The 20,934-nt window shown below is 33.5% G+C and overlaps 2 long non-coding RNA genes across 2 annotated transcripts; one reads left to right on the forward strand and one right to left on the reverse strand.

Annotated features, from left to right (window-relative positions):
• Positions 1-376: 376 nt before the first annotated feature.
• Positions 377-12,509, forward strand: LOC116551340. The gene is made up of 3 exons (XR_004268861.1): positions 377-496; positions 3,379-3,551; positions 12,034-12,509. It is a non-coding gene; the product is annotated as an uncharacterized LOC116551340 (long non-coding RNA).
• Positions 12,510-12,652: 143 nt separating this feature from the next.
• Positions 12,653-19,215, reverse strand: LOC116551341. Its single transcript, XR_004268862.1, has 3 exons — positions 18,686-19,215; positions 14,471-14,630; positions 12,653-12,936 (listed from the first exon to the last, which is right to left on the reverse strand). It is a non-coding gene; the product is annotated as an uncharacterized LOC116551341 (long non-coding RNA).
• Between the last annotated feature and the right edge of the window lie 1,719 nt (positions 19,216-20,934).

Consider the following 20,934-nt stretch of genomic DNA (forward strand, 5'->3'; position numbering starts at 1 on the left):
AGAAAAACAACAGATACAGGAGAGTCTGAGGAGAAAAGTGAATGCTTATACACTTGTTGATGGGAATTTAAATTAGTTCAGCCATTGTCAAAAGTAGAATTCTTAGATTTCTCTACTGAGTATATATCCAAAAGAAAACAAATATTCTACCAAAAAGACACATGCAATCAGATGTTCATGGCAGCACTATTCACAATAGAAAAGACATGGAATCAACTTACATGCCCATCAGTTGTGGATGGGATAAATAAAGTGATATATTTACACCATAGAATACCACACAACCATAAAGAACAAAATTATGTCCTTTGCAGCAGCATGAATGCAGCTGGAGACCATTTTCCTAAGTGAATTTGGAGCCATTATCCTAAGTGAATTGATGTAGTAACAGAAAATCAAATACTGCATGTTCTAACAAGTGGCAGTGAAACATTGGGTACTCATGGACGTGAAGATGACAACAATAGATACTGGGACTTCTAGAAGAGGGAAAGAGGTAAGCAAATTTTGACACACTACTTTTGAGTACTATGCTCAATACTTGGGTGACAGAATCATTTGTTGATGTATCTGGTTACCTACGAAGTTACAGTTAAATGTATTCTTTGGTGGCCTCCATTGAGCATGTGTGATCAATTTTACCAACATACTACAACTGTGTACTTCCCAACACAATCATTTTAAAACTTAGTACACTCAATTTTTTTTTTTTTTGAGACTGAGTCGTGTTTTGTCACCCAGCTTGGAGTGCAGTGGTGCAATCTTGGCTCACTGCAATCTGTGCTTCCTGGGTTCAAGCAATTCTCCTGCCTCACTCTCTCAATTAGCTGGGATTACAGGTATAATCTCAGCCACCATGACTGGTTCATTTTGAATGACATATTACAATTTCATTTTAATATAGATGTGTATAAAAAGCATATGCATTTTTAGTGTTTAAAAGGCATATGTTTAGAACAGATCATGTCTTCCAATCATAGGCCAGATGACAAGGATGAATAGTTGTTAGTACTTGTTTATTTATCAACATCAAAAAATGTCAGCAAAACAAAAACATTAGGAATGTATAGGAGCAGCTGTGGATGCTGTGTGGAGTTGTTGGGAGTGGGGTGAAGAGGAGAAAAAGAGAAAGAAATTAGTTTATTTTCAGTTGCATCTATTACAACCATTCTAGTCCATGCACCAGACAAGTGAATGAAAAAGACATCTTGCACATCAGGCTCAATTCTGCCTTCAGGGGACTTTAGCTCCAGGTGCCATTAGTCGGCAAGCCTTTGAGAAACTCCAAGAGAGAACTGTCCAGCTGTGAATAGTCAATCATTTAAGAAACTATGTTCTGTGGCAATCTGTCACATGGCATTAGACATTGAGAACAATCTGAAGGCATGCCTGAGGTACGAAAACTGTAATTAATAATGGAATCAGTGAGGATAATTTTTTGCTTGTCTTAGTAGTGATGAGCAACCATGGACAAAGAAAACAGAAAGATGTACCCTCCATGTACGAATTTGGAAAAGGAAAAGTGCTAAGAAAAAATGACTCCAAAAGAAATTTTAAACAAGGCTAATGTACTTAGATACTTAGTTTTATTTTTCAGTTAAACTCATTCATTTATTATTCAAGGTAACAGGCAATTAAATAGTATATAGATTATCTAAAATATTTGAAGTGTATAATAATTATGAATTGAAAATAAAGCTAGAAGTATTTGAAATTTGGCAATATAATATTTTTCTTGTTAGATGCTTAAAATTTTTATTTATTTGTTTACATATTCAGATGAAACACACATTTTAAGGCTAATATCACAAATTCTGTATAGCCTATATAGTTCTAATACTCAGTTTTAAAAGATAATTGAAAATTATGAAATTTTTTATTTGTAATTAAAGAATGTTACAATTTAAAACCAAATACATGGCCATTAGAAATAAAATTTTCAGGTGCAGTTTTTAATATTCTTGATATTAAAAGAAATAGATTTAAAATATTAGTCCAGGCATGGTGGCTTTCACCTGTAATCCTGGCAATTTGAGAGGCAGAGATGGGAAGATTGTTTGAGCTCAGGTGTTCAAGGTTACACTGAGTCATGATTGTGCCACTGCAGTCCAGCCTCAGTGACAGAGAAAGACCCTGTCTCAAAACAATAAAAACTTATTTAATATTAAACTACTCCATAATTTCCCATTGATATTGTAATATCATTGAAATTACAATGATATCTTTGATGAAATAAAATTGTCTATATTATCAAATATTTTACAAGATGGATTTTTAAAATCCTTAATGTCATATTGACACATTTCAGGATATTTTAAGTACGTGAATTCTTGAAAATACATTTAGCATTTCAACATGCATATTCACATCTCTTTTAACAATCTACTAATTTGGGTATTAGTGACCCATTTTTATGCCAAATTCAATCTTAATATTTTGGGTCATATTATTTTCAACATGTCAAATATTATTCTCATGTTTTTATCAAATAAAAGAAGTAGCAACTGCTAAAGATGTTAAATTTCTTGAAGTATAAATTTAACTCTCATATATGCAAAATCTATTTCAATATGTTTGTGCATTTTGCCTTGAAAAACTATTTGACATTGATTTTTCTATCTACACTAATAGAGTTACAGACATATAAAAATGATCACCTACAACAGCAGCAATTTTGATCAAAAATGTACATCCTAATGAAGAAAACCTAATGTGTTTCATTATTAAAATGAATATCTTATTATAAAACTGTTTATAACAAAAATATTTAATAATGTCAAAGTATTAAAATATGATGAATTGCTGAACTGGAAGAAATTGTCTTCGTTATTTTTTTCATGAAATTTCTACATTATGAAGAATTAAATAATTTCTTGAACTTTATATTATGCAGTGTAAACACAGCATTTACTTCATATCTGCTTGATATATAAGTTATTCTTTTTTTTTTAATCTGGCTTTCTGGTTTTTTTTTAATTATTTAAGTTCTAGGGTACATGTGCAGAACATGCAGGTTTGTTACATAGGTATACATGTGCCATGGTGCTTTGCTGCATCCATCCCCCCATCATCTACATAGGTATTTCTGTTAATGCTATCCCTCCCTAATCCCCCCACCCCCTGCTCTCCCTCCCCTAGTTCCCCACCACCCGACAGGCCCCGGAGTGTGATGTTCCCTTCCCTGTGTCCATGTTTTCTCATTGTTCAACATCCACTTATAAATGAGAACATGCGGTGTTTGGTTTTCTGTTCTTGTGTCACTTTGCTGAGAATGATGATTTGTATCTTCAACCATGTCCCTTCAAAGGACATGAACTCATCCTTTTTGATGGCTGCATAGAATTCCATGGTGTATATGTGCTACATTTCTTTATCCAGTCTATCATTGATGGGCATTTGGGTTGTTGCCATTCTTATATAAACCTGCCCACACTTGAATAGAATCCGTTCAGACAGCAAAGAATGCTCAATTAATGAAGGAGTTGCTGCCTTACAGTTACAGTAGACTTGTAGAAGACCATGTGAGTAACCAACAGCCCACCTCCTGCCAGGTAAGAAGGTTCTTCACATATCATAACTGTATACTTATTCACCTTATTATTTTTTTTTCACTAGGCCTTTGGTCCAATAGCAATGGAAACAATAGAATTGCAAAAGTAGTCATCTAAATTATATTTCTATAAGTTGTATCAACAATGTTTATTCAACCATGTTGTTTGGAAGGCAAACAAAATAATGTATAGATGGCATATCAAGCACACACAAATAATAAAATCAACAATGACTATCAGCGAACATTGGTACAGTGCATGAGTGTAGCTCTGCATCATGCAATCACATTTGCAGGGTGGTGTAAACATCACCACAGTTAAGCCACAGAACTATTCCATCATCACAAATATCCACCTTGTGCTATTCCTTTACAGTCCCATTCACCATCTTGTCACAGGCCCTAACTCTACCTTTCAGCAACAACTGATTTGTATTTCTTTTCTATAATTTGGTCACACACACACACACACACACACACACACATGTTTTATTGCACTTTAGGTTCTGGGGTACATGTGCAGAACATGCAGGATTCCTATTTAGTTTTAACAATAAATTTTTTATGTATGTATTATTACTAGGATGATCCCATACCAGCCTTTGTCTCTCTCATTTTTACTCATAGCTTCTCAAATTGAAATGCACAAGAACTGAATTTTATTTGTAATTAAGAGTTTTGATTAGCCACATGACATCCACAGCATTATTGAAAAGAGGGAATCTGCTGGTTCAAAATAGACAAAAAAACAAAAAAAAACAACATTTACAAAGACTCTGAAGAAATTTTATTTATTAGAACATCTTTTAATTTTGCAAAACTCCCATTCATGTTAAAATTCACATAAGCAAAAGGAAATAAGAGGGTCAATTGAAATGGTGCTGAAATTGTTTATTCAATTTTTAATATTATATATACTTATAATTTATATTTGTCATCAATAGAATGAGGATTTGGAAATATGTTATTTCTTATCACTTCCAGGAACTAGTTTAAAAACCATGAAATGTGAAATTGGTATTTTAAAAAAATTTTATACTTTAAAATCTACTGTGTTTTTGGCATTACAGTTTTAGAAAAACACATAGGCATGTTGCTGGTTGACATTTATGTTAAACACAGACTTTCAACAGTTAAAAGATGAAAATACTCATATTGATTCCTTGAAAAATAAAATACATGAGATTAGATAAAGCCAGCCAGTTAATAAGTCAGCGAATAGCAAATAACAGTTATATAAGGAATAGTTATCCAAATTGCAGGGTATATTGTTTAACATTCAACATGTCACAAACCTTACTTGAAGTAATTTTCCTAATTAATTTATTGATACACAAAAATTATGGAATAAAAAAAGTATAACCTTTCATACATGACCTAATTCTAATCTTTGACAAAGTGGGAAATCCTAACTGAACTTTATGATACAGACATTCACGTGTTTTTTCTGACTGACATAGAAATAATTTATTTTTAAAATAATTCTGATGATCTCTATTGCAAACTATTAATCACTCTCATTCTGTTATGTTCTAAAACACATGGCATTGGCTGTAAGCAGTATTTATAAGATATATTGATTCTAGAGGTTGGTTATAAAAGTTATTGCTTACCCAATCAACACTATATATTGATCACAATCTATATGATACACTTTTATAAATTTGATGTTGATGAAGACATAAACTGAATTTAAAACTTTGAATTCCAGCAGCAGATATAATATAGTTGAGTATGTATATGTACAAATGACAATAGGCAAAGATAATTCTCATTTTAATAAGTGCAAATATGCTGTTGGATTATAATGGAGGAAGAGATAATATGCCTTTGTTGGAGTAAAGATGGTTTAATAAACTTGGCTTTATTTATGCCTATATGGAATAGGTGGTTTTGCATTTTCCCTTTGTTTATTCTAATTTGAAAAACAGAGATTTTCTACAATTACTATGCTTGTAATATTTTATTTGAATATTCTTCACAATTTACCTATTTAATAACTGCCATATATATTATATATATTTAATAACTTCTTTACATATGTATGTTTCTGTGTGTGTATATATATATATATATATATATATATATATATAAAACTGGAAATATATTTATTGAAATCTTACCCTGGAGCAGCCATAAGTTCTTCCCTGGGCCAGCAAAACTTGAAATTTTAAAACCTAGTTCACAAATATCTATATATTTAAATAGTAAGTTAAAAGGATATTTTTCTATGTGTATTCTTAGATGCTTCTTTCTCTCATATTGCAAGTCAAAAAAGTTGTCACAACTGAATGTGTAAGCTATTTCCCATACCCATGTCCTTCTCCTCATATACATAGATATAAACATGCACACACACACACACACACACACACACACACACATTTTTAAGGACAATGTCTTTATAATTCCCTGTGTATTTTATTAATCACAGTAAAATTAATTACTTTTTAACATGTTATTTTTTTCCAAAAATTATTTTTCTATGTTTATTTTCCAGCCCCATTATGATAGCTGCCATTATTAGTTTCCTAGACTTGCCAAAACAAATGACAAATATGGTGGCTTAACACACAAAAATACTTGCGTTTTCACAGTTCTGGAGCCTAGAATTCCAAAATCAAAGTAAACAGTGTCATGTTCCTTCTGAAACCTAAGAGAAGAATCTGTCTTTGCCTGTTTCTATCTTGTGATCATTGCCAGCAACCCTTGTCATTGCTTGAGCTGTAGCTCTCTCACTTCAGTACCTGCTTGTGCCTTCAGATGAGCTTCTTTCCTGTGTTTCAATGAATATCCAAATTTCCTTCTTGTTATATAATCACTAGCCATTGGATTTAGGGCTTTATTTTTCCCTCTTAGTGTAAATACATGTGCAAAGACCATCTTTCCAAATAAGGTCATGTTCACAGGAACCAGGGATTAAGACTTCAACATATTCTGTCCAGGAATAGTATTCAACACATTGAAATTGCTGACAGTGATATGAATATATATAAAAAAAGAGTTGTCACAAAAATTTCAAGTCATGTTGAAACCTCAAAATATCTAAAAATTTTAAATGGCATGGTAGTCTTACATATAGTGGCATATAGATAATGTTGAATAAACAAAAATTAAATTTCAAGCAGTCACTCCAGAGATCTTTAAAAAGCTTCAAACAGAAGAAAGTACTTACATAGATTTATATGTAAAATATAACCAGCTATTTAAATAAGCCATTTGGTAATTGAATTGAATTTTATTCTACATATAAGAGTAATACTTCACTTTGTAAAAGCCACCATAGAAATGTAGCAATTACTTTAAAAATCTAATTTTCTGATTATACAAAATAAAATAAATGGAACACCACCATGGTCCATTTCTGGTGTCACAGTTTATTCTACATCAAAGCTGTTACCACAAATGTAAAGGGAAAGTTTAGCAACAGTGAGTGCTTAAAATCACAGTGTTTACAGATTGTGATTTTTAGAGAGAGATTTATGTCTTGACTGAGCATTTTGTTGTGCAAACTGAGCTGATTACAAAAGGAAAGGAATCAAAACCATGATTCAACTGTGTCATTCCACCTTGCCCTTTATAGCATCATTAAGAAAAAAGATACTTTTGTCCATGTGTTCTCATTGTTCAACACCCGCCTATGAGTGAGAACATGCGGTGTTTGACCTTCTGCTCTTCTGTCAGTTTGCTGAGAATGATGGTTTCCAGGTTCATCCATGTCCCTACAAAGGACACAAACTCATCGTTTTTTTATGGCTGCATAATATTCCAGGGAGGGGAGCACTACACACTGGGGTCAGTTGGGGGGAAATAGGGGAGGGACGGTGGGGGTTGGGAGCTGGGGAGAGATAGCAAGGGGAGAGATGCCAGATGTGGGTGATGGGGAGGAAGGCAGCAAACCACACTGCCACATGTGTACCTATGCAACAATCTTGCATGTTCTTCACATGTACCCCAAAACCTAAAATGCAATAAAATAAATAAACGGGAAAAAAAAAAAGAAAAAAGACACTTTCTTTTTCCTGGACGTTTAAACATTATTATAAAGTAAAATTATAGATAAATGTGTGTAGTTTCATCAAGCCTCCAGTGTATGAAGAGAAAAGGTACAACTTCTTTTTGACATTAGCAGGATCTGCAAATCTATCAGAGGAAGGTTTTCAAAGAAAACATTTTCTTTCTGAATGTATTAAAATACTGGTAAAGCAATGGACAAGCTTGTTTCTGTAAAATAAAGTATTTTATTTTCAACCTATTTATTTTTCAATCTATTATGTTTTAATTCAGTGATAACTTTTCCTGCTCCCACCCTTGCTGTTGCACCATCTTTACTCTTTACCACTCTCTCCACATAAAACATGCAACATTTATGCTCCCGAAGCACTTAAAGATAATGTGGGGATTACAAGAAAAAAACAAACAAGCCCATTCAAAAGTGGGCCAAGGATATGAACAGACACTTTACAAAAGAAGACATACATGAGGCCAACAAACATATGAAAAAATGCTCATCATCACTGGTCATTAGAGAAATGCAAATAAAAACTACATTGAGATACCATCTCACGCCAGTTAGGATGGTGATCATTAAAAAATCTGGAGACAACAGATGCTGGAGAAGATGTGGAAAAATAGAACACTTTTACAGTGTTGGTGGGAGTGTAAATTAGTTCAACCATTGTGGAAGACAGTGTGGTGATTCCTCAAGAACCTAGAAATAGAAATTCCATTTGACCAGCGATCCCATTACTGGGTATATATTCAAAGTATTATAAATCATTCTATTATAAGGACACATGCACACAAAAGTTCATTGTGGCACTGTTTACAATAGCAAAGACTTGGAACCAACCGAAATGCCCATCGATGATAGACTGGATAAAGAAATGTAGCTCATATACACCATGGAATACTATGCAGCCATAGAAAATGATGAGTTCATGTCCTTTGTAGGGACATGGATGAATCTGGAAACCATCAGTCCCAGCAAACTGACACAAGAAGAGAAAATCAAACACCGCATGTTCTCACTCATAGGCGGCTGTTGAACAATGAGAACACATGGACACAGCGAGGGGAACATCATACACTGGGGTCTGTCGGGGGAAATAGGGGAGGGACAGCAGGGGGTGGCGAGTTGGGGAGGGATAACATGGGGAGAAATGCCAGATATAGGTGATGAGGAGGAAGGCAGCAAGTCACATTGCCATGGGTGTACCTATGCAGCAATCTCACATGTTCTTCACATGTACCCCAAAACCTAAAATGCAAAAAAAAAAAAAAAAAAAAAAAGATAATGTGGGGAATTATCCTGCATGTAGATAGCAATTCTCCTAGATTTAAAACATTTTGTTTTGGAAAAAATACATGCTGGACTCTTTCCCCATCTTCTATCCTCTGTTGAGTGTCTACTGTTGACTCTGCCTAGCAATTTTCTGTCTCTGAGAATGGAAGTGTCTCTTTTAACAACATCAGCTTCCCTTTCCAACCCACCTCCTTACTACAGCTATAACATTACAACTATAAAGTTCTGCTTCACAATGTATAACTATGTATCTCTGTCTACAGTTGATTGTTCTAGGAGTAGACAATACATGTAGTGCTTTTTAATGACTATTCTTGCCTATGTTCAGAAATAGGTGGGAAGAGATTGTCTGAATTTTAAAAAAAAAAGGCTCACACACACAAGGAAACAGGATTGAAAGGGAGATTACTGGCAACATTGCTGGTCTCATTGGTTTCAGACGTCTAAGCACCCCTTCTTTACTCATAATTAAATGACCCTTATTTTATTCTTTGCCTAAGGTCTTTTGTGATGATTTTTTGTGTGTGCTTCTTTTTGTCACTTTCTCACCTCTATTTTTCATATAAAAAAGACAGGAAAGTTTATCTGGAAAATAACAAAAAACAAACTATCATTAATATTTTTCCTTATTGGGGAAGGGATTAAGGCATTTCTAACCTATTGTTTAACTTAACATGCATCAGGCAAAAAAATAATAAGGACTTATAAGTAACTAATTTTATTAGAATTCATATCCTATTATCATCTGTTTCCAAAAGCAAGTTTATGATAGGTCATCAACACTTACTTCATAGTATACATGTCATTTTGGTGGATTGATGATGGTTCTTAACATTAAAACAGGAAAATAAATCATAAAATGTTATTGATATATTATTTATTTGTTTTTAGATGTTCTATATTTTCTAACCAAGAAAGTTGTAGAAAATATTCCTGATTTTAGACAATTTTATAATTTTTTTAATATTTTTATTTGCTTCATTCATTAACACATAATTTGTTAATGCTTATTTTAGAAGGAAGCCAGATAAGTCAATACTTTGATATTTTTCTCCTCCTGTTTTCTGATGTTCACCTGTGAGTCTTAAAAGGCTAATCCCAATTTGAAGTCAAAAGACATGAGAACACATTGATACAGTTCATACCGTCAGTCTCTCAGGGAAGAGAGCAGGATCAAGAAGAGTGCAGAGTGGACGTGGTAAGTCAAATAGACAATACCTGACACAATTCCTCTCTTGTTTCTTATCATCTATTCTATGTTTTCAGATTAAATGTAGTGTTTTCCTAATAAGATTAATTCACCAAGATCCATTATCATCCATTTCATTTTATCATTGATAGGTGGATCACAATCAAGTCTTGCTCCAAACTAAAATCTAACATGAGTTCTAACCAGTGTTCTTTAAATCAGATTTCAGAAAGAGAGCTAGTGGTGGTGAGGGTAATTAATTGATGTAAAACATAGATGTTACAGTGCCTAGACTAAATCTTGTCACAGCCCTGCATTGGCAATCACAACATACTCCTTCTACCACCTCTTCATGTTCTGCCCTCTGTTAGCACATTAGCTAACAGAGCTGCCCATGTCTTTAAGATTTCTGATCAAAATTCATTTTATAAATTGTTGCTTATTTTATAGTAATAATACTAAACAGAAGAGAATTAAAAAAGTGTAAACTGTTCTTAATCCAAAAAAGAAAATAACAATAACCACAAGTATCTTTCCTTTGAGTATGAGAGATGTCTTTAAGGTACAATTAAAACCACTGTTAAAATGCATTCATACACCACATTTCTGTATTCACCCTACCAGTTATATTTTCTAAAGATATTTTCCTTCAAATGTGTTCCTTCCCATGAAAATTTCCAAATACAAATATTTCCAACTTTAATCCAAATATATTTTCAACTTTCTTTATAAAATACATCTAGCAAGTTAATTCATTTTTACATGAGAGAGCTATAAACACTATACACAGTGTCTAATGGGTAGTGGACGTGGAGGGCTTTTATGTATAAATATATATGTATATAAATATATGAAGACAAAGAGATACAGTGTTTCTTTCAAATTATTGCTCAAAATTAGTAGACTCTGCAGGAGTTAAGAAATACAGTTATTTGCTGCATAATGACATTTCCATCAATACTAGACCACACATGTGATGGTGATCCCCAAAGATGATATCGTATTTTTACTGCACTTTTTTCTATGTTTAAACATATTTAGATACGCAGATATTCAACATGGTGTTACAATTGCCTACAGTAGTCTGTTCCATAAGATAGTGTATATACAGGCTTATAGCCAAGGGGCAATAATTTACAGAATATAGCCCAATTGTGTAGTCAGCTAAACAATCTAGGTTTCTATAATTACCTTCTGTAACTCTATGATGTTCTCACAGTGAAATCACCTAAGGTTGCATTATTCAGAATGTATCCCTGTCATTAAGCCACGCGTGACTGTAAATGCATTTGTTTTATTCATTTTCACACAACATATTTGCTAATGTTCTCTTTTAGAATGTGCTCATTTTCTATTTTATCTCCTCTTTTATTTCCATCTCTAGCTATGTTTTTGCTCTTAATGTAAATGAATAATCGTATAAGCAATAATGAGAAGAAATTAGAAATCACATAACAGTTGTAGAAAAATGCTCTTGAGAATTAATATGTTTTTTCACATTATGCAGATTTTAGTGTTATACTAGGAATAGATATTAGTTCAGAGGTTTTTATTCTTTGTATTATATTTTTATTTTTGGCTTTATGTTTTAATACTGGTTCTGGGAGAAAAATATCAAATATCTTCTTTCCATAAGAACTGTAAAATTTTATATAAATTTTGTCAGAATTTTCTTAATTCTTCACCATGGGCCACTAGTTCTCTTAAAGAACTCTGTGGGTAAATACTTACATGAAATTAATTAAAAATCCTACCTATAATGATTATTCTTTTTTAAAGCAAATAACTACATGCTCTTTTAATTTTATTAACTCAGTACATTTTATATAGTAATCAAAACAGCCCTCATATTCCCGTGATTGAGTAAATTTTAGACAATTTTTTTTCTCATTACAGGTCCCTGACCTCCCTTTTTTAAAGAGCATTTATTTAGAAAAGTTAAATTGTAAATTTTGTCTCCGTCCCATTGGCATATAAATCTTTTCACAGGCTTCTGCTGGTTTTATAAGCAAGCAATGCCTTTTTCAAGGACCTGAGAGCCATCTCTTTGAAATGCAGTCAATAAAGATAGCAACTCTTTCTCTGTGAGAGAGCAAGAGCTAAAAATTGATAACTGCCAATTAGCAAAGACAGAATGACTCATCACATTACCAGCCTCTCTTATTATGCCCTCCAGTACTTTTCACTAGATCACCCCGGTGCTAAAAAACTCCCCCTCCTTTTTTTCAGCTGTGTTCAGTTCAATATCTCCTCTTTATTGCAGTAGTCTTAAAGTCCTTCTTACCTGTTTATTTTGCCTGATGCACAATTTTCTTTGACAATAATATCATATTTGGGAAGAACTTGAAGAAATAACATCTGTTTAATGTCATAGTTCTCAAAACATGAATATTTTGATAAACGGAGCTTCATAAAATATAATTTCTGAAACTCAAATAAATGTAAATATTATTGATATGTAATATGTAATGACATCAATAGATACTGAGCACTCACTATGAGCCAAACCACATTTTTAGTATTGGAAAAATGCAAAAATAAATATGACATTGTCTCTACCATGTATTATTGCATGTGTTAAAAATGGAGTTAAACAAACATTCAAAATTATGAAGCAAAGCATAAAAATTTGCTTTACAAAAATTATAAAACATATCTTAAATAAAATATTCCTACAAGCACTAGGAAAACAAAAATAAAGTCTTGTTCTGGCAACACCATTCACTCCCTTTGTCCCTTCAGGCCTAAATGCATTTTCTAATCTCCTGCTGTTATTTGTCCCTGGTGCTTCACCATCCATTTTATCTGTGTGTCAATGCATATATTTGGCCATGGTGTCTGAATGGAGCAGTAAGGCTGTTCACAAGATCCAGTGTCTCAGATCTCAGGCTCCTGCAGCACAATTGTTGCAGTTAAAAATAATTTATTACGCAAGAAAGAAAATGTAATAAAATAAAAAGCAAAGCAGCATATGGTAATCTCATAAGGAGATATTTGTTTTCTTTATTCATTTAATTACTGAGTAATGTGATTTTGTACAAATTATTCTACTCAGTGGGCCTATCATTTATATAAGTTAAAGAAAAATTGTTAGATGGGGTGGTGTCTCAATCTTCCCTTTTTGACATTATATATTTTATGATTGCATCTGTTTTTGCTTGGTTGGTTGGTGTTTTCTTTTAATAATGACTACTGACCAATCAACATCACTCCTGTCAGCTCAACTATATTTTCCATCAGGTGAACTGTGTATTCCATATTTGAGATGCAACTCAATCAACCACACATTTATTTTGACATTGAACAAATATATTTTACATCACTCAATTTACTCGATTTCTTTCTAAACTGAAATTGAGGAAGCATTAAATATATCACTTTTAGAAATTGAAATAATTAAGAAATATATCTGTAAATTCACCTTTTTCTGGTGTGTGTGTGTGTGTGTGTGTATATGTATATATAATTGAAATTTATTTTAAGAAAAATGTTTGTCAGTGATAACTTTTAGAAAAATTAGTAACCTTTTTCTGTTGTGTGTGTATATATATGTATATACAATTAAAATTTATTTTAAGGAAAATATTTCTCAATGATAACTTTTGGAAAAATTAGTAACAAAAACATGTATGTTTGGTAGTAACACATTTTATTATATTATAATGTAAAATACTTACATATAAAAAATGTTACTTAAAGAACATGGAGTCATATATTGTAATAACTCCAACTTCTTTTACATTCATATTCTATTTCAATCTAATCCAGATAGATTAATGATTTTTTTTCCATAATGGTGAACAATTTATTTTAAAAATATTTTATTCTGAATTTACTCAAAGGCAAACATATCTTTGAATGGAAAAGTAAGCACAAATTCTCCTCCACTGCATCCCCAAGTACTATCAAAAGAATAGGGTAAAATATATTTAATTTAAAATGAAAGATTCAAAGTAAAATTATGCATTTTCCTACATGTTCAAAAAATTCAAAAACTGATAAGATTTTAGTGACTGATGACACACATTATAAGATGTAAGGCCCAAAATACAGGGAGAATAAATATGTAGTAAAGGAGGGAGACGCTTTTACCAGCCAAACTTTGGAATGTATTGCAATCAGATCTGGCGATAAGACACACCAGGAACAAGCTTTGGGAAAGAAGAGTTGAATTGAGCTGACTTTAATTGAATTAAGTTGAATTAAAGGCTTGTCAGTGGAAGGAATATGGAATTTCATTGGAATTCTCTGCACACACTGTATTAATGATCAAAGTAACTGAAAACCTTGAATTACACACATGCCAAAGCATCAATCATTTGATCTCTAAATAAATTGAAAAGAGTTGTACTATTCTGGTCTAACAGCTTTGACATTTCAGGATAATTGTAACTTATTTTGGCGTAGAAGGCAAAAAATATCTTACTAGCTAGATTGCATACTGAAGAAGGATAGCTGTTCATAAAACTCTGATTTTACTTTAATCTTACTGTATGGCTAATTGATGGAAAGGCAGCGGAAGAAACATGCACAATTTCCTTGCATTGCAGATGAAGCCTCCTGCGCGTTCATCTCTTTATTCTTCTCTGTTACATGTGGGTCATAAAGGAGAAGATGATGACAAAGGCAATATTTGAAGACCACCTTCCTCACCAAATTGTATTATCTTATTTGGAGTAAAGACACAAAATTTTGTTGCAATAAATAATTACAGGTTTTCAGCATTTTTAAGCAATTTAACCTAGTTGATATTCAATTGAAATGGATACTTTGAAGGATGGTGCTCCAAGAAAAATACATGTTACAATGACAACACAGAAAGTGAAATTCAGGACATTACTCAGTGGTCAGAAGTTGTACACCAAGAAAGCCGATATGGAGACTGGAAATGAAACATCCCTATACCTTGGCAAAACATTTGCTAAGAGTAATGACTGTGATAGTTCATTAGGCAGTGTCAGTGTTGGTCAAGCTTGAGGTTTAGAGAAAGATTTCAAGTTCCTATGACTCATTAAAATATCTGTCTACAGCTCAGGAAAAGTGGGGGGAAAAAGAAGTGTGTGTCAAATTGAACTTGTCTTCAGGAAGAGATTAAATTAACATAGGGATTAACAAATAAAGGTCTGTCACTCAGATCTGGCAACCTGTGTTCATACAGGCCAATAGTTAGGAATGCTTTTTAAAAAATTTTTAAATTATTGAAAATTTCAAATAAGGTTTAATTCTTTGTGACACATAAAAGTTATATGAATTCAACTTCTGTATCAATACTAACATTTTGTTAGAAAATAATCACACTTATTTATTTACATATTACCCCTGGCTGCCTTTGTGCTACAATGTCAGAGGTGCTTAGTTGCCACAAAAGATTTATGTGGCACTCATGTTTGACACTACTCTTCAACGCTATGAAAATCACAGCAGTGGAGTTATAATTGGAAAGTCTTTCTAACGCCATGCAATAGTTGTCACCACACCTCAGCATTTTATTAATTTGTTTATTACTAATGTGTGGGGGTTCATTCAGGGTGGTAGGAAGAGTGGTAAGAGAAATTATAAAGATAGATATAGGAAATAGTCACAAACCTTCTTGGAAGGCCAGGAGGTTTTGCAACAGCCTTAGAATTGACTTATGGCTGAAGGCAGTCTAATTCTCTATAAGCTAATAGCAAGACTAAATAACAAAGGAATGTAAGGGAGTTTATCTAAAAAACTTGTTTACTCATGTGGCTTTAAAATTAATATTTAATCATTCATGAGCAGGATGATTCTCTGGGAAGCAGGGGGTGTTTGGGGAAGGCAATTAGGTTCACTACCCTCTAATGGTGTTGACTCAAGCCTTGTCATTTAATGTGTGCTGAATAAAGGCCAGCAGGGCCAGTGAGCTGGGGCTGCAGATACTAGCTCTTTACAGAACTCTCCTTGAATGTCTGTGAGTGGCCATGGACCCCTACCCAATTCTTTCACTGAATATCAGGAGTGCATTTGTTCATCCGTGGCTGGGTCAGGGTATACAGGTTGGACTTCGACAGCTGGTGTCCTGTGTGAGGAGGAAGCCCATGGTTCCCAGCAGAAAATACACTAGACATACAGCTCTGGAAACAAGTGGGGAGAAATCTTAAACAGCATCATGTTCAAGGGCAATGGGTCCCAGTAACATCATCACCGGGCAAAGAAAGAGGAAACAGCGGTTTTGCCTGAGCTCCTTTCTCCAGTAGATATGAAAAAAGACCAGGGATACACTACAGCCGTGGGACCCTGCATTAGAAGGGGAGCTCTTGGCCTGCCTGGTAAGGCAAGATCAACAAACCAATCACATGTATGCTTATAAAAAGATAAGAAAAACTTAGGGTTGTAGGAAGAGTTGTTAGAGAAATTATAAAGATAGTTATAGGAAATAGTCACAACCTTTTTGGAAGACCAGAAGGTTTTGCAAAAGCCTCAGAATAGAATTATGGCTGAAAGCAGCCTAATTCTCTTTGAGATGATAGCAAGAGTAAATAACAAAAGAATGTAAGGAAGTTTATCAAAATAACTGGTTTACTTATGTGGCCCTAAAAGTAACCTTTAATCATTCACAAGCCAGATGACTCTCTCAGGGGGCAGGCGGGGAACAGGTTGCTTACCCCTTAATGATGTTGACTCAAAGACTTTGTCATTTACTATGTGCTGAATAAAGGCCTGGCAATGCCAGTGAGCCAGGGTCATGGCTGCTAGGTCTTTATAGCACCTTCCTTGAGTGTCTGTGAGTGACCATGCCCCCCTAGGCTGCTCTTTCAATGAATGTTGGTGTTTGAGTGCATTTGTTCATCCAGCAAGAAATGAAGAAAGAAACACAGAATATGAATGTCATACTTTAGGTACACAGTACTGTGAATTGAATCATAATGCATTTGAAGACTGTTATAAATGGGTCTGGTATAATTTACCTCAGTAATGCAATTATGACAGAAAATTAGAATATGAATAAAATATGTTAACTATATTATTAGAAATACAATTTTATCCAGGTGAAAAGCTATGTAAATCACAAAAATATTTACATTTCTGAATATGTAAAACTAATAATCATAAACAAGTAATGTTGATAATGCTTTATTCATCTTGTCCATGGTTAAACAATTAGGTACCAGTAAATAATCATAAAATAGTTGAATATCTTGTAATTATAAAAATCACATTTAAAGTGCACTGTGCAACTGGTACACATAGATTCATTAAAAATAACTAAAATTTTTCTCTGAGGAATAAAAGACTCTTAAAGAATCAGAGAAATACACCAAAAGCTTTATGAGAAATTTAATTTTTGCAGTGCTGCTATTTTATGAAAGTTAATATATGAATTCAAAGGACTCCTAATTATAATCTAAATAATACTCTTCATGGAACTTGATAAGGTGATAAGAATATTATGAATCAATGAATTTGTAAGAGTCCTGAAGCCAAATTTTTAACAAGACTCTAGATAAAATGTCTCTGTGTCAGATTTTAAAGGTTTTCTTTCTGTCTGTCTTTCCCTTTTTTTGAGACAGAGTCTTGCTCTGCCACCCAGACTAGAGGGCAGATTCAAGATCATGGTTCACTGCAGCCTCCACCTTCTGGGCTGAAGCTATCTTCCTACCTCAGCTTCTTGAGTAACTGGGAAAAATTAGCGTGCCACCATGCCCATTAATTTGTGTATGTTTTGTAGAGACAGCATTTGGTGATGTTTTCCAGACTGGTCTAGAATTCCTGGGCTGAGATGATCTGCTCACCTTAGCTTCCCAAGGTGCTAGACTGAGAGACATAAGCCACCAGACCCCACTGCAAATGTTTTAATCATTGTAACTATAAAAATGTGTGTAGGAATAAACAGAAATGGCAAGTAGATAAAAATAAAAGAAATACACAATAGAGTCCAGAAACACTGCTATTTATATGCATATATTTTGGGGCAATATTTGCTCATTTTGTGATATGAAGTTTTCTCATGCTGCTTTCTTCTACAGCAAGTTTGGGGTGTGGGATTTGTTTCATTCATATAGACATATTTTAAAATAAATAAAGCCAAATTGGCTCGCCATAAAACTTTTGTCCATACCCCAAATTATTCTCCATCTGTCTTGAAGTCAACAGTAGCAGCATATCCCCATGACAAAAGCTTGCAACCTAATATTTTCTTATTTATGTATCCTATGCCTCATATAAAATTAATCACTAATTTTCTTTTTCTTCTACCTTTTAGAATACTCTTTATTCATCCTCTGTCTTCTTTCCTATGACAAAAGGAATCTGTTCACATAATCATTTATCTCCTGAACTTTGACAATAAATATACATTTTTCCTCCTCTTCCACACATAAATTTGAAATTATTTTCTTCACTAGAAATTCCAATATATGATTCAAAATTGTCTTATTACATTATATAAAATTTCATAGTTTACTAGTGTTACTAGGCACCATAGAGTTCATACAGTACTTATTATATATAATAAAATAAGATGTTGCTTAATTAGAAAACTAAATAGTTTATCTGTTCTTTTATTTATGGAATTTAGATAATTTTTTTTCTCAGTGGGACTATTATTGATTCACTTATATTTAACTCTACAAATTTGACATTTATTTCTTATTTGTCCAGTTAATTCTTTGTCTTTTACCTCATTTTCTGCTTTCTTTTGTATGAATTGGACTTTGTATGAATATTTTTGTGGGGGGAGGGTGGCATGGACAATTACTAGAAAGTCCTACTCTGTCATCTTACTCTCCCCTCTGCCTTATCACCAGCAATGTAGCACTGCAAAAAATGTAAAAGGAAATTATTCAAGCAGAAGTAAAATGATACCAGATAGAAAATTGTATCTACAAAAGGAATTCGAATTCCATGTTGGCTATTTATTTTCAATACTGTTTCATTGTTCATTCAGAGTATATAATGTATATATTTAACTTATCATAGTCTACATTCAAATAATATTATAATACTTCACCTACAGCCTGTCAACCTTACATTTTCCTTTCTCGCTTTCTTGTGCTGTTGTTGTATTGTAGTTTATTTATAAGTTTGTTTTAAACCAGGCAAAATATTTTATTGTTTTTCTTTAATCAATCATCTTTATACATATTACATTTTAGAGAAATTTATACAATAAGAACAATATTTACATTTATCCATATCTAAATATCTAGCTCTGTTTAATTCCTTTTGTAGATACAGATTTCTATCTGGTATCATTTTACTTCTGTTTAAAACTCAGAACCAAGCAGACCCCATGTCCCAGTATTCCAGACCAGTACCTATGGACTAAGCCTCCAGAACCGCCAGGTGGAGCCACATAGACCCTGGCTTCAGGCTTTCATGACAGACTCAATCCCTGATGTTTTGTGTGTCTGAAAATATCTTTATTTAAACTTTATTATTCAAATATATTTTTTCTTTATGAGGATTTTAGCATGATTGATTTCTTTTTACATTTCAAAGATGTTAATAGTTTCTTATCTTGCAATATTTCTAAACAGAAATCTGCTCTTGTGTTTAACTTTTTTCATTTCCTTCAATGTGTTTTTCTTTCTGCATTTTTTTAAATTTATTTTATTTTATTTTATTTTTTTAGACAGAGATTTGCTCTTGTTGCCCAGGCTGGAAGGCAGTGGTGCCATCCTGGCTCACCACAACCTCTGCCTTCCAGTTTCAAGTGATTCTCCTACCTCAGTGTCTCAAATAGCTGGGATTACAGGGTTCTGCCACCATGCCTGGCTAATTTTTGAATTTTTAGTAGAGATGGGGTTTCACCTTGTTGACCAGGCTGGTGTTGAACTCCTGACCTTGTGATTCACCCACCTCGGCCTCCCACAGTGCTGGGATTACAAATGTGAGCCAATGCAACTGGGCTTTTTCTGCATTTTTAAAGGACATTCTATTTATTACTTGTCTTATGCAATTTAGTTAAGATGTGTTTTGTTACAGTGCTGAGGAGGAGGCAGCCTAGAAGCTTCCTTTTCTAGGTAAAGGGGGAAGTAGTGTGGATTCTTTAGGATGTTCTGATAGCCATTGCTACTTCTTTAACTTCTTTGAGTCTTTACATCTCCTCCTGCTACATTTTAAAGCATTTTTATAGTGTGTGGTTTGACCTAATAAAGTATTTTTATGGCAAAAAAAAAAAAAAAAAAAAAAAAAGAATGCCAGAATGCCTCTCCTACTCCAAGGGATCACAACCACTCACCAGCAAGGGATCAAAGCTGGATGGGGAATGAATGTGATGAATTGACAGAAATAGGCTTCAGTAGATGGGTAATAACAAACTTCTCTGAGCTAAAAGAACATGCTCTAACCCAATGCAAAGAGACTAAGAACCTTGAAAAAAGGTTAGACAAAATGCTAAAGAGAATAAACAGTTTAGAGAAGAATATAAATGACTTGATGTAGCTGAAAAACACAACAGGAGAACTCCATGAAGCATACCCAAGTTTCAATAGCTGAATCAACCAAGCAGAAGAAAGGTTATCAGAGATTGAAGACCAACTCAATGAAATAAAATGAGAAGGCAAGATTAGAGAAAAAAAGAGTGAAAGAAATGAACAAAGCCTCCAAGAAATATGGGATTATGTGAAAAGTCCTAATCTACGTTTGATAGGTGTACCTGAATGTGATGGAGAGAATGAATGCAAGCTGGAAAATACTCTTCAGGTTATTATCCAGGAGAACTTCCTCAACCTAGCAATGCAGGTCAACATCCAAGTCCAGGAAATACAGAGAACACCATAAAGATATTCCTCAAGAAGAGCAACCCCAAGGCACATAACCTTCACATTCACCAGGGTTGAAATGAAGGAAAAAATGCTAAGGCAGCCAGAGAGAAAGGTTGGGTCACCCACAAAGGGAAGCCCATCAGAGTCATAGTGGATCTCT

Source organism: Sapajus apella, unplaced genomic scaffold (genome assembly GCF_009761245.1).
Source record: "Sapajus apella isolate SASKATOON/1434 unplaced genomic scaffold, GSC_monkey_1.0 scaffold9, whole genome shotgun sequence".
Taxonomy (NCBI): Eukaryota; Metazoa; Chordata; class Mammalia; order Primates; family Cebidae; genus Sapajus; species Sapajus apella.